The sequence below is a fragment of the Mauremys mutica genome, chromosome 4 (assembly GCF_020497125.1).
Source record: "Mauremys mutica isolate MM-2020 ecotype Southern chromosome 4, ASM2049712v1, whole genome shotgun sequence".
Lineage (NCBI taxonomy): Eukaryota > Metazoa > Chordata > Testudines > Geoemydidae > Mauremys > Mauremys mutica.
Genome location: NC_059075.1, coordinates 143,327,825 through 143,341,638, shown reverse-complemented (window position 1 = coordinate 143,341,638; position 13,814 = coordinate 143,327,825). Strand labels below are relative to the sequence as shown.

The following is a 13,814-nucleotide window of genomic DNA, read 5'->3' as shown; positions in this document are numbered from 1 at the left end:
TCTCTGCAAAGCAACACAACTGGAGAAGAAATATTCAACTGCATCAACAATTTTATCAGAAAGCATGAAATTAGTTGGGGAAAATGTATTGATGTATGTACTGACGGTGCTTGGGCAATGATTGGGAAGATGAAGGGAGCTGTAATGCGAATCTCAAGTGTGGCACCAGAAAGCACTAAGAGCCATTGTGTTCTACACAGACAAGCACTTGCAGTTAAAAAAAATACCAGCATATCTGAAAATTATGCTCGATGAAGCAGTACAAATTATCAATTTTGTCAAATATCGACCATTTCAATCCAGGTTATTTAAAATTTTGTGTGAGGAAATGGGTAGCCAGCACAAAGCGCTTCTTTTACATACGGAAGTGAGGTGGCTATCCAGAGGAAAAGTGCTTGTGAGGCTTTTTGAGCTTTGTAGTGAACTACTGGTATTCTTCACTTCAGATAATTCAGGATGAAAATTTAATGACTGTCTGACAAATTCCTCATGGCTAATGAGACTTAGGTATCTTGCAGATATTTTTGCAAAATTTAATGAAATTAATCTGTCGCTGCAAGAAAAGAATGTGACCACTTTTACTACAATGGATAAAATTTCGTTGTTAAAAAAGAAACTGGAATTCTTGGCATCTTCTGTAGAACAGAATAACTTCCCTACAGTACATGAATTTCTGACTGAAATAAATTCTACAGTCCACGAAGTTTCTAGCACCATTTTATAGCACTTACATGACTTGCAGGCCTCTTTATTAGAATATGTTCCTACAACTACTAATGATAATGCTTGGGATCGAAATCCGTTTGTAATTACAGCCAAACTAGTTGGCTTTACTGCGCACAATTATGAAAGCCTAATTGACTTAATTTCTGACTCCGATTTGAAACAAAAGTTTAAGGATCTGCCGCTGAATAATTTTTGGAGCAGCCTAATAGAAGAGTACCCAATGTGGCTAAACATGCAGTTTGAGTGCTCCTTCCTTTTGCTACAACTTATTTGTGTGAGACGGGATTTTCGTATTATACTGCAACAAAAACCAAATATAGGAATAGACTTGATGCTGTGTCTGACATGAGGATTCAACTTTCCAGCATTATTCCTAATATTAAGTGAATTTGTGACAGAAAAATGCAGAAACACCAATCCCATTAAATCCAAATTTGTATTTCTGTTTATAAAAATAGATTTTCCTAGTAAAAATCTAATTTGTTTGGTGTTTGTGTGTATAAAAAACAGGTTGTTTTTTTTAAAGTAGAACACTGTTTTTAATTTTGACTCTTGCACTTGATTTTTATACTACTTTATATGCGCTTTCCAGTTAGAAACTGTTAGTTCAAGTTGTTTTAAATTTGTATTTTTGCTTTGTTTATAAAATAAAATATATTTGAGCATAAATAACAATTTTTTATTTGAAAACCAAACGACTACAAAATAATATTATAAGTGTTCCGTAATAGGCTAAAAAGTGTTCCATGGCCAAAAAAGTTTGGGAAACACTGCTTTATACACTTTAAGAGGAATTTAAAGTAATGATCTATTCCTCCCCTCAGCATTAGTCAGAGGGCACTCCATCTATGAAATAATATTCTTGTTTCACTCAAAGTCCAGTGTGAAATATTAAAACAGCAAAGTTTCAGCAGAGCAGTACAGCTTTTTTATAGGGCTTTTCTGGGTAGACTTATACTGGCATGTCTGGAGAGTCTTCTTAAATGAAAGCACAGCTATGGCTGTTTATGGTACTGTGGTTGTGTTAAAATGCAATGTAACTAGCCATTAAAGAGCTGTCAGCGTAGCATGCGTTCAGTACTGCCGCTAAATGAATTTACTGTCTGAGGGAAAGAAGTGTGACTGTATAATAAACAGTTTGGTAAACCTCTAAATGTCTGGTTTCATGATTTCCAACAAGACCAGCCAGCCATAAGTTGGGGCCTTCAAGACAGAGGAGGAAGTAAGTGGTTCTCCAAGCAGCAGCAAGAGAAAGTTAAAATTCCCTACAGGGAGGGAATTCCCTTCTGACAAGTTGCTACCCTACTTAAAAGCTGTGAATACTTCTAGGCAATTCCAACAAGATATAGAGTTCCATTTCTACACTGGACAATGACTGAGTTAGAGACTACCTCTTAATTTAGTTATGAGTAACCAAATCAATACGAAATTTACTGCTCTGGATTAACAAACCCACTTTTGTTTGACTCACTGAAACATGTTTTATTTGTACTAAAAATAAATAAATAAATAAAATAATAAAAAAGGGGGCATGACCTGTTGCTTAAACAAACAAAACACAGCTATAGGAGAAGTCTTGAAACTGCCAAATAAATGCCTGGAAAATTCTCAATAACAAAATCCCACCTTCCTGCTTTGTTCATGCAAATTGGTGAACTGCCCAGGATTATTTGCTTACAGATACCAAATTGATGTTAAAACACAAACTAAAAATATTCAAACATTTTCAGAGAGAGTCTTCTTAAATGAAAGCACAGCTATGGCTGTTTATGGTACTGTGGTTGTGTTAAAATGCAATGTAACTAGCCATTAAAGAGCTGTCAGCACAGCATGTGTTCAGTAAATGATTACAATTTTGAAGTTCATATTTAATGCCACACTTACAGCAACAGGAAGACAACTGGATTTAAAGCAGCCTTTTTTCTTGAAGAGCAAGCAAATACAAATAATAAGGAAACTAAGGGTATGGCTACACTTGCAGCTGTTCAGCGCTGCCACGGGAGCGCTCCCGCGGCAGCGCTTGCAGGTACTCCACCTCCCCGTGGGGATTAGCTTACAGCGCTGGGAAGCCGCGCTCCCAGCGCTGGGGCACTGTTTACACTGGCGCTTTACAGCGCTGTAACTTGCTACGCTCAGGCGGGTGTTTTTTCACACCCCTGAGCGAGAAAGTTGCAGCGCTGTAAAGCGCCAGTGTAGCCAAGGCCTAAAGGAGAACACGTTTCTTTTCATGTGAATACTTCCCCTGAAGGGCAAAAGTTGAGGCCATTTCCACTACTGTTCACAGACAAAAATTCTTTCTACCCTGGGTCATCTTTGCAGAACTAAAAGCCCTGAGATAATAATCAGATTCAGAACATTTTACAGTTGCAGTTTGGCTTTCGATGCTTTGATCTCTGCTGCAAGTGTTCTTTATTTCAGAAGAGGGCTTTCTGAACCAGCAAATACATTTAACATCCATGGGTTCTGGAACACAGTCCCCACATTCAAAATTTTTATTAGAGCTTTATAAGAATTGTTGAGATTCGCCAGGAGGGTAAAGGGAAGACTTCTTTAAACAAGAGTGGACACTTAAGAAGAATTTAATTTGGCCCAGCTTTTTAAAGATGAAACACCTGAATTATTTTGTCATTTTCATTTCAAAACAGAGTTTTAAAGTCAGCACATGCAGTGTATAGCATACTACAGCATTTTAGGAAAAAAATGCTGTATCCCAACCAATGCCCTGAAGTACAAAAAACCAGCTATATTCAGGACAAAGGGGGGGAAAAAATCAGAGGATTTGTTGGAGGAGTGAAAAACGGATTTCTTCAATGAACAATATATTTGCTCTATCTTCATTACCACTAGAGTTGGGTGACTAGTACAATTTTTCTCTAAATATTTGTTTGAATATTTAAACATATGCTTTGAGTTCACTCCCCTGCATATTTGTTTTCCACAAATATGCTAAGAAATTAAATTACTTTGCAGGGATGATCACCAAAACAGTAGATTTTAAGCCAACATTTGAAGGAGGCAAATTTGAAATGAATGTTATTCTCACACACTCAAGTAATAACACACCATCCACTTTAGTTGTGCATCCAAACAAACATCGCAAAATTCAAATATTGAAAAACAGAAAACTACTTCCAAACAAGTTACAGACCAAGTTATCTTCAGGAAATTACTCAAATCATTTTGAATATACGTTTCCAAAAACTAATCTGTTCCCATGCAGTTTTAATCCTTAACCAGTAAAGTCTGTGGATTCCCAATGAAATTAGACTGCTTATATGCCCATTTTCAGACATTTGAGCACATTCTTGAGACTAAGTTTGGCACATGTTAGGAGACATACTTGTTCTCTAGTCTCTTTCTGAGCGTAGTGTTACTTGGCATTGTCATCTTGCATTAAGTGGCTTCAAAAATACAAGACAGTTTTCAACCACATTTATTCCAACTGCTTCAAATAGACTTTGCTGGGAGGTCATATTCAGGTGCTATTGTCTGAGGAATATTCTAACCTATAAATCTGAAACAGGAACCACTTGTAGACATGATCTGAACATCCATAATACATCCAGGTTTGTCTGCAGGATATTTTGCAGAGACTAAATCATTTAATGTATTCTTACTTTAGTATAAGAGCGTTCATGGAGTTTAAAACTTAACTATAAACTTCTGCACAGGAACCTGGATGTTCCTCCACCCTAGGACGGACTTTCAACATGTGCTCCATCTGCTGTATAGGCTGGCTGGCCATGAAGCCAGAATCTGGAATATTTCAGGGTTTGCCAAGCCTGGAAGGCTGTGAATAAGATTCTGCAAGATAAATGCCTTTGACAGAAGAATCAGTAGAAACCTAAAAGCTGATCTAAAACTTTTTTTTTTTAAAAAGAGCAAATAAATTCATTAGTGATCTAATATAGTTAATATTTTTCAGTTCTATAGTCAAAGGAGCCCAGTGAACCTTGCCCACAGAAAGCCTGAGCTCATCTGTGAGGTATGCCTCACCTCCATTTTACAGTAATTCAAGGCATAAAGTGTTTTCCCAAGGTCTCTCAAACAGTGGCAGAATCAGAAAGACAACCCAGAAATCCATATTCCCAATATTCTGCTTCAACCATGAACCATGCAGCCTCTTGCACTCAATTTTACCTCCTCATTATCTACACTTAAAATTTCAACTGCTTTTCCAGTTTAGGAGACTCATATTTGCATGAGCTTGATTAGATTCCCATTTCAGTAGGACATTGCATTCTTAATGACTATTCTGTAGGTAGACAATTGCTGGAGAATTGTAAACTGAACAAACTTTTTTAGAGACACAGTTGTGCAAGACTAGAAACAAGACACCTCTCTCATGCCTGGAATTGTTTGGTTGACAATTATGTTACGTCCATGATATGAAATAGCTGGCTAGTTATAATAGCTATTTTGTACTGCACAGAAAATGTGTAGTGCCATTTATAAACAGAAGCAGAGAACAGAATCATAACATCCAAAAAGCAACTCCCATGACTATCTAGAATTAATTTTACAGGTTGGGACCAGGGTAAGGGATATGGCTTTGTTTTCAGTTTTTAAAATTTACCATCTTAAGTAGGCACTTTTAAGTTTATGAACTGTATGACTGCCATGGACAGATTTTAAATCTCAACATCCTGACTGTTCGCCCAGGAAATGCATGACTTCATTTTAATACTGGGTCAGTTCTTCCACAGACTAATTTATGAAGGTTAAGACTGAATCAGTATTTACAGGAAACAGTATCAAATCATATTTTGTGAGATGTTCACTATTAAGTTGTATTAGTTCAGTGAAGAGAAGACAAATTTAAAATAAGACAAGTATTTTCTTTTATCAATGAAGAAAGCTGATATTTTCCCCTGTAATTTTTGAGGTCCTAAAGGTGGCAAAACTAACTGCACTAACACCAGTATTTAAGTACTATTCTGAACATCAATTTTCACATTGAAAAAATGGAAAACCAGCATCTGTTTTATCAGCAGTACATGGAGAATTATGCTTATTTCCACATTAGCTCACATCAGCACATCCTCTGCAAAGCTGTGAGAGCTTCCTACTATGGTGCACTTGCTTGCCACCACTGCTCACAAACTGGATTTAAGTACAAATAAGAGAGGAGTTCACAGGTGACCACTGCCTGCAGCCATAAGCACAGTGACTATCCAATATGTTCTAAGTTATCAGAACACAGTGCTAACCTTTATAAATTCAAAATGGTAATGCTTTGACCAAAGCATCTCCTATTTCTATAGCACCATACACTTACAAAGTGCTAACGAACCAAGTCCCTGCCTCCAAAGATATTATTCTAAAGAAGCACTTCATAACACTCCTGTAAGACTATTTATAGTAACCAAAAGCACAAGCTATATAAACTAGTCAGTACGTATACTGGCTTACACTTTAATTTTCAACTTCATGAAGCTCAAGATACTTTGAGATGGTGGACACACCCATACACACACTACAGCCTAACAGCAACAAGTCACATACAAGTAAGCGATAACTGTACTCAGAGCACAGTTCACCCAGCCATGCTGTATGTCTTAATAACGAAAAATCTCACAAGACAGATATAATTAAAAGAGTATTTTGAAAAAAAATGCACTTGCACTACTATGGTTTTAAGACACTGGGTAAAGATCACTTACTACACCTTGCAGATCGCACATTGCTGAACCGATGCATATTTAGAAATGGAACCCATCTAACCCTTTTATCTTGAAGGATGCTGGTAGGGGGGAAGAAGGAAGAACTAAAAGTCAACTCAATTTATTTTAGTGCCCAATTTCAGAAGAACGCCAGATGTCTCTGAATCAAAAAATAACTCACAGGCCATTACACCAATAAATTCCATCGTCTCTCTGAATCCTATCCTGGGTCACTCTAGGCATGTCCTTTATATTGTTAAGTTCCCTAATTTTGCCCCCTCTAAATACTATTCAGAGGACTGTTCCCTCTCTATCCCTGCACAATTCCCCCCCCCCCCTTAATACCACACACACATTCATCCTGCCAAGTAGATTTTCACATGCAAACTGGCGAGAACTGACTGAGCACCTCTATATTCCTAATAAAAAGCTCCACTTGCAACAACTTTAAAAACAATATTTAAGGAGTAACAATTAGAACATTACACTTCACATCCAGTACAATATGTTAACCTGTGTGAACACACAGAGATCAAACCACAAATACTACAGTATTTAGTCTTATAGAATAAATATTTTTATTGAGTCTGAGATCTGCTACACTTTTAAGACAGTAATCAAAAGTTCAGACCTTAAACAAACAGAAATGATTATTGCTTGTCTAAAGGTAAACTTCCTTTTAGCTGTGCTATGCTTTTTTGAGCAGAAGCATAATTTTATACTTGAAAGCAACATTTCTTATGGAACATTTTCTTCTGAGCCTGTTAATATTTCCCTTAAAATAACCTACCTTCCAGAAGTTATCATGAAATAACACACACACACACACACACAAAATTAAAAGAAATTTTAAATGTAAATACTTAAACATAATCTAACAGTTGTATTTGAAACTGGTTTTAAATTAGACCTAATTATTCTGAGCATACAGTGTTAGAGGAAAGGATGAGGTAGGCTACCAAATAATAGGAGTATTTCAGTATATTTAATCATGTAAAATACCTGCACCGATAATTATGAAGGCACTAGGCTACATTCTGCTTGTAGTCATGAATGTAAATCTGAAGTCCTTCAGCCTAACAGAAGAATCTGATCCACTGACTCCAACGGAGCTTGATGACATACTCCATGACTTCTAAGGGGCCGGTATTCTAATCAGACAAGAACCTAACCACACCACTCTTGAAAAGAACACACAGCCAAATGCGTAATAGAGATCTGTCAGACAGTTCACATACACTTAAGGATTTGACTCATGTGTCTTGCGCTCTTCCTTGCAACATCTTACACAGAACAGAAGTGGCATTTTCCTCTAATGACTGGGGATACTTCCTGTCTTTTCATAGGCTATGGCTACAAATATGCTGGTTTTTCAACAATGCTTCTATGTCTACAGCTCTGAATAAGCCTCATTTTAACTCCTCATAGCTAAAAAAGGGCTGATATTTTCAAAAGTCCACAGGCATTCAGATACCTCAGTGATAGAAGCCATACAAGAACCTAAAAGGATAGTTTGGAAATCAGTGAAATAAAAATATGCTGTTGTATACATAGAATGTTGCGTCTGTGCTTTCAGTTACACTATTCAAAAACAGGCATACCACTCTCTCTAACTTCTTGTCTTTCCTCAAATGTATTAGGCAGTAAGCCAAAACCACAACAGAGATTTAAGTTAAAATGAGTAGCATTTGGGGTTATTTTTTGGGGGTGAGGGAAGGTGGAAGATTTAGACAAAAGGCAAAACAAAGCAATCCCTCCCCCAAAATAAAGTCCCCACACCAAGTTATTCTTAAAATATTCTTTAAACTGTGATGACAAACTCATCCCTAAAATCCCCCTGAAGTATCTGCTTCTGTTTTCTAGAACTACAGACTACAAATATCACACTTGTAGCAGGAGGATTTTATATACAGGGGTTTCATCTCTGGATGGCAAATCTCTTCATTTAAGAAAAAGCAAATCACCTATGCATTTCTGCTATCCCTTAATCTCTGTCCTGTGCTAATGGTCTGCAGACAAGAGCTCTGGAAGATGACTAAAGACTAAAAGCCAAATAATACATATCTTTAAGTCAAATACAAACACAAAATAAGCCACCTTCAAACTAAGATGCTCTGCACAGACACATGAAGACTTTTTTCTGGCTGGGAGCCAGTTAAGACCAAAACTTTTTTAAAATGCACAACAGAAGCATATTTGTGTTAAGAATGGACTGACCAGACATTTCTGGGGTCAATCATCTCAGGTTAGAGAGCTTTCTTCTAAAAATGAATGTTTAGATAAAGAGCTTGAAAAATCCATGTGTCTTCTTGTCACTATATACATATAAGACCTGACACTGTTAAGTTCTAAATACCTTCAACACCAACTGAATTCAGATGCATTCAGCACCTTATAGCATGAGGCACCATGTTTCTAGCCCTAATGTTTGCAAAGATACAGGTGGTTTACATTTCAGAAGCTGGCAGATGAAATTTTGTCTTCCTGAGTCTCTGCACAGCTCCAGTGACTCTGTTGCTGCTGGAAGCCTTGCTGAGCAACAGCAGAGTAGTTAATAAGACCAAAGTCATTTTCACTGAAGCCCTGAGGGTTCTGAATAGCAGCAGAGAAATTCAAGATTCATGTAAATTTCACACTTGGGAAAGTTGTAGCATAAATCCTGCTAAGCAAGGCTCACAGAGGATCATGCCTAAAAGCAGACTAGTAAAGAGAAGAGTGGCAGAGATTTTTTCCTTGCTTCCTTGCAGCAGCCAGGATCCTGAAGCAATATTCTCCTCTTCCTCATTAGCAGGAGTTCTGGGTTTCCATTGGAGGCATTACTCCAGGGCTTGGCCCCTAGAGGGGGCTTCCCCACCCTTGCCTTTTGTACCAACCTCTCACTATTAGGCTTAGTTGTAAGGCTAGAAAGTGTCTGGTAAATTTTGAGACCTAATTAGATACATTTCTGTTCCTTACTTTATTCTGTCAGCAATTCCCTGACAGATATTCTTCATGCCTCTTTCCTCCATTTAGAGAAGAGGGAATTTCCAGAGCTAATTCCAATGCTGGTCTGTGAACTAGCCAGCAATGGTGTCAGCTAGAATCTCAGCCAGCACCCCATCCATTATAGACCAAGGATGTAAAATTTCATGACATCTATTGGGCCTCTGAATCAGAGTCTGTTCTCGGAGAAGTCAAACACTGGTTCATGAATACTGTGCACACAGACCAGATTGTGTGACTTGGAGGCACCTAAAAAGGAACTATCCAAAATGACTGATCTACATTTTAAAAAAGATGACTGGATTGTTTGTCAAATCCAGAAGCCCCAAAACTGGTTCATAAGGATAGGTGGCTTGTTGCCCATTTATCTCCTCAAATTTATGTTTCAGCAACATGCAAACAAAGAATTGCTAAGAGAATCCACAAAAATATAAAGGTTTTTTTTTTTAAAACACACATAAGTTATCAACCTTTTAACTTTTGCTTCAGAGTGCAAATTGTAGATAAGAAAAAAGGCAAAAACCTGAAGTTTTCTTACCAAAGATTATTAAATATCTACATAATAAATTAGAGCGAGATTATTTAGAAAGGCTTGGAAGATAACAGCTTTAAGTTAGGTGTTGTTTTTGTTTTGTTTTACATGGAGAAAGAATAGTCAGTTTCACTGTTTTAAAGCCCTGATAGCCCACCTGTTAATGGCTTTACTGCAGAGTGAGGGATTTGTGATGGCCATTTCAGCATCTCTGTTTGGAATGACATGTGCTTATGCAGGTCTGCTACGAGTCTGTCCCTATCTTTACTTTGCCAATAGCTGTTGAGGCTTATACTTCCATGTTAAGTATTCTCTGCCTCTTTCCTGTAACATAGCGAGGACGGTGCCAGTTCAACATCTTCAGTCTTTCGAAGATAAGAAGCTGCTGCCTTTCTTTGCTCTTATTAGTTTGCTTCTCATTTTTCTCCATGGGATACCACTATGCAACTTTTTATGATTTTCACTTTTAGCTTCTGCTCCATCTTCCAGGTAAGAACCCACTTCCTGCTAGAGATGCCAAGAACTTTTACTGTCGGTTATTAAAGACACAAGGTGGACAAGGAAATATCTTTTATTCAACCTCACCCACCTTATCTCTCTAACATCCTGGGACTAACTCAGCTACGTCTCTGCATACTCTGGGTTAACACATTCAGGATTTCAAAGACTATATCCAGCCCTGATCAGAGACATTTTGCTCTACATCTTTTAGTGTTTTGTCTAGTCTAGTTTAAGATGGGGCAAAACAAGAGCACCGCTACTTCCTCTGGAAGTCCATTCCCTGTCCATCTCACTGTTATGAACTTGGGAAGGAGGGGAGAAGCACACACTTCAGCCTGAAGAATTCCTTCCTTACTTGCAGCTCATGGGAAACCCTTTTGAATAAATACAGTTCTTCCCCGCCCCACCCCTTGGTGTTTACATCCTTCAGATACTTGTGGACAGGCCTTTACTCCATTCTGTTTTCCCATTCCAAAATTGTATTTGCACATAGGAGACATTAGTGAACAAACTCCAGAAACCATAACGCCGCTAGGATTATTTCTGAGTGACGCAACTAAAGGACAAATCAGCACCAAACAAACGTACACTCGCTTTATCCATTTTGCAGGAATTAATTTTCACAAAGGTGCGTGCGCAAACTTCTCGGGAGTCTCTTGATATCGATGCACCTTGCGGCCAGTTTCCCCCTTTTAAAACCAGCAGCAAGTAAATAAAAATCTCACCGGTAAACCGTAAGGGTCTCAAGAGCTACCAGGCTCCACGGGACGAGAACCGTGGCGGGCTTTCCTACCCCTCCCGCCTGTGGCGCGGGGACAGGCGCAGCACGGTCCGCGCCCGAGGAGCGCGGCGCTGAGGCGGGATGATAAAGCGCAGACACCGGTTTGAAGTTGGTGCTTTCACCCGGGACACTTTATTTGTTCTCACGGGCGCAAGGTCCCGGCCCCCCGCGCACGAGAAGCGCCCGCGAGGCGCTGCTCACTCCCCCCTGCGGGACACCTGGCGCGAGCCCGGCCCCCGGCCCCGCGCCCCCCCCCAGCCGAGCCCGCCCCCGCTGCGGACCAGGAGCGCGACGTTAGCCCCCAACCGGCGCAGCGTGCCCGGGAGGAGGGGGGGTCACGCGCCCCCCAACGGCCGCTCCCTCACGGCCCCCCAGGGCGGGGTCAAGCAGCGCCCCCCAGCGACGCACTGACCTGACCCGGGCCCCGTCCAGCTCCGCACCCGCCGCGCCGCCGCTACCACCCGGCCGCGCTCCCCATCCAGGCTCCTCCGCCCGGCCCCGCGCCGACTGACATCGCGCCCGCCAATCGCCGACCCAGCCGACCGGGACCCACAGCCAATCAGCGAGCGGAAGAGCGGGGCGGGGCGGGGCGCCGGCCGCCGGGGACGCCGCCAGCCAACCAGGGCGCGGCGCTGGGAACGGAGGGGCGGGGCGCGGGGCTGAAAATCCCTTTTGTTCGCGCTCCTGGAGGGAGAGTGCGGGGCTGTGATTGATACGTCACTTCCGGGGGTGGAGTCTGAGCTTGTAGGCAGAGGTCCTGGCCTTGAGGGGGCGCTGTTCCCAGGCTGTGCAATGCCCGGGGGTAGGGGGTCTGGGATCCCCCCAGCCTGGGGCAGGGAAGGGGGGCTAGGAGCTTCCCCTGTCTCTAGCCCCAGCCTGGGGCAGGGGGGCACTTTCTCCCCCACTCCCCAATTTCCCCCTCACATCACTTAATGTAGAAGGAGCAGCAGAAGCCAGACACTAAGTTCAATTTCAACTTCACCGTGGCGCTGTCTGTGCCACAGGGCCTCTACCACCAATAACATGACTGATAAGCTGTCCCTGCTCCTCCTGGGTGCTTACCATGTGCCTGATTGCCTGATCAATAATTCAGATAACCGTTGGCATCGGCCTTATGCTGGCACTGCCAGTTTGGTTCCTTCAGGCCAGAAAGGGGAGGAAGCCTGATCGGTGTCAGATGGTGCAAATGAAGCACCAATGCAGGATAGCACCTCCCTCTTTCTTTTCTTGCAACCTCAAACTAGAGGTCATCCTCCCAAAGGTTTTGTCACTTCCATCACAGCACTAAGACAGCTGATTTTGCATTCTGAGCACACATTTAGTGTGTAAGCTTTTTTGGCCAGGTAACATCTTGGTTTTGTGCAATGCATAGCAAAGTAGGACCTCAGTCTTAGTTGGGCCAGGCCCTCGCTGTACTAAGTAAATCCATTTAGTCATGCCATTGTTGGTGACATCATAGCAGAATTTTCAGAAGCCTTCATGATTCATCACTAATTTACAGCGCTCAGCGGCTGTCCCCTCACTGATCTGCTGCACACCATCATCCATCTCCTTACTGATTGTCCCCTGCTACGATGATCCTCTATCATTCCTTCCATAATAACTTTTGCAAGTTTCCATCTGTACAGCTGTTGTGACCAAAATACATAAGTTGGCATCTTTTGCTTTCTGACATCAGGGTTTGCTTCTCAAATAATATTTCTAATATAGGCATTCATCTCCCCCTCTTCCCCCATACAGGAGATAGCAAGAGTTTGTTGCCAGCACCACCTTTCAAAAGTTTCAGTTTTCTTCTTGTCAGCAGCATTAATTTATCGTGATTCACATCCCTAAATCATGGAAAAAAATTATGCTTTTCACTAGTTACACCTGCATACATTTTGAAATGCCACATTTTTTCCACACTTTCTTGAGAGGCCATACTTGAGCAAGCCCTCCCTAGTTGTCTTCCAACTTCTTTGGAAAAGCCTCCTTGCTTTGATATAGATAAGATATATCAAATCAAGGAGGCTTTTATATATAATGCCATTGTAGCTTGTCAATCATGAGATCTGCTTGGTACTACCATAATACAAAAATAAGATGGAATTTTATCACTTTGCAGCCCCCAGTGCACTGAACTTAGACATGTCGGTTCAAATCCCTACCTCTTCCATGGGTTCACTTTGTGATGCTGGGCAAGTCAAAATTTCTGTCTCTCAGTTTTCTCCTCAGTAAAATAATAATGATGCTACTGCACTCTCATATAGTGCTTTTTATAGAGTAATAATACCTGCTACAGAGAGTGTGATGAGGCTTAATAAATATTTGAAATATACTTTGAGATCCTAAATAAGACACCAGGAAAAATTAAAAGTAATAATTTACATTCCCAGGCCTTTTAATCTTTAAAGCATTTCACAAACCTCTAATTAAATGTGTTATTGTAATGCATTATTACTGGAAAGATAAAATTTTCCTTTGCTGCTTAGGCAGAATAATGTAACTATTTCTGAAGTGAAGAAAATTAATGACAGTGACAACATAGAAATTGCCTTCACTCTGAGCAGCATCTTTCCTGTCTGTTTGTTTTTAAACACTGGTTATGCAAATACTACCTCTCTAATAAGAAAACAATGTAGAGCAGGTG

The 13,814-nt window shown here is 40.6% G+C and overlaps 1 protein-coding gene across 4 annotated transcripts in view; it reads right to left on the bottom strand.

The window, feature by feature from the left end:
- CTTNBP2NL (CTTNBP2 N-terminal like) overlaps nt 1-13,814 on the bottom strand; it is a 139,092-nt gene that overhangs the window by 28,806 nt on the left and 96,472 nt on the right. Inside the window, exon 1 of one of the 4 annotated variants that reach the window (XM_045014094.1) lies at nt 11,598-11,666. The exons of 1 other annotated variant lie outside the window; for it this stretch is intronic. The gene's annotated coding sequence lies outside the window, so the exon portion shown is untranslated. Of the gene's footprint in view, nt 1-7,391; nt 7,580-11,129; nt 11,318-11,597; nt 11,667-13,814 lie in introns of those variants that run through there. 2 more of the 4 variants (XM_045014097.1, XM_045014096.1) reach the window with 2 other exon arrangements.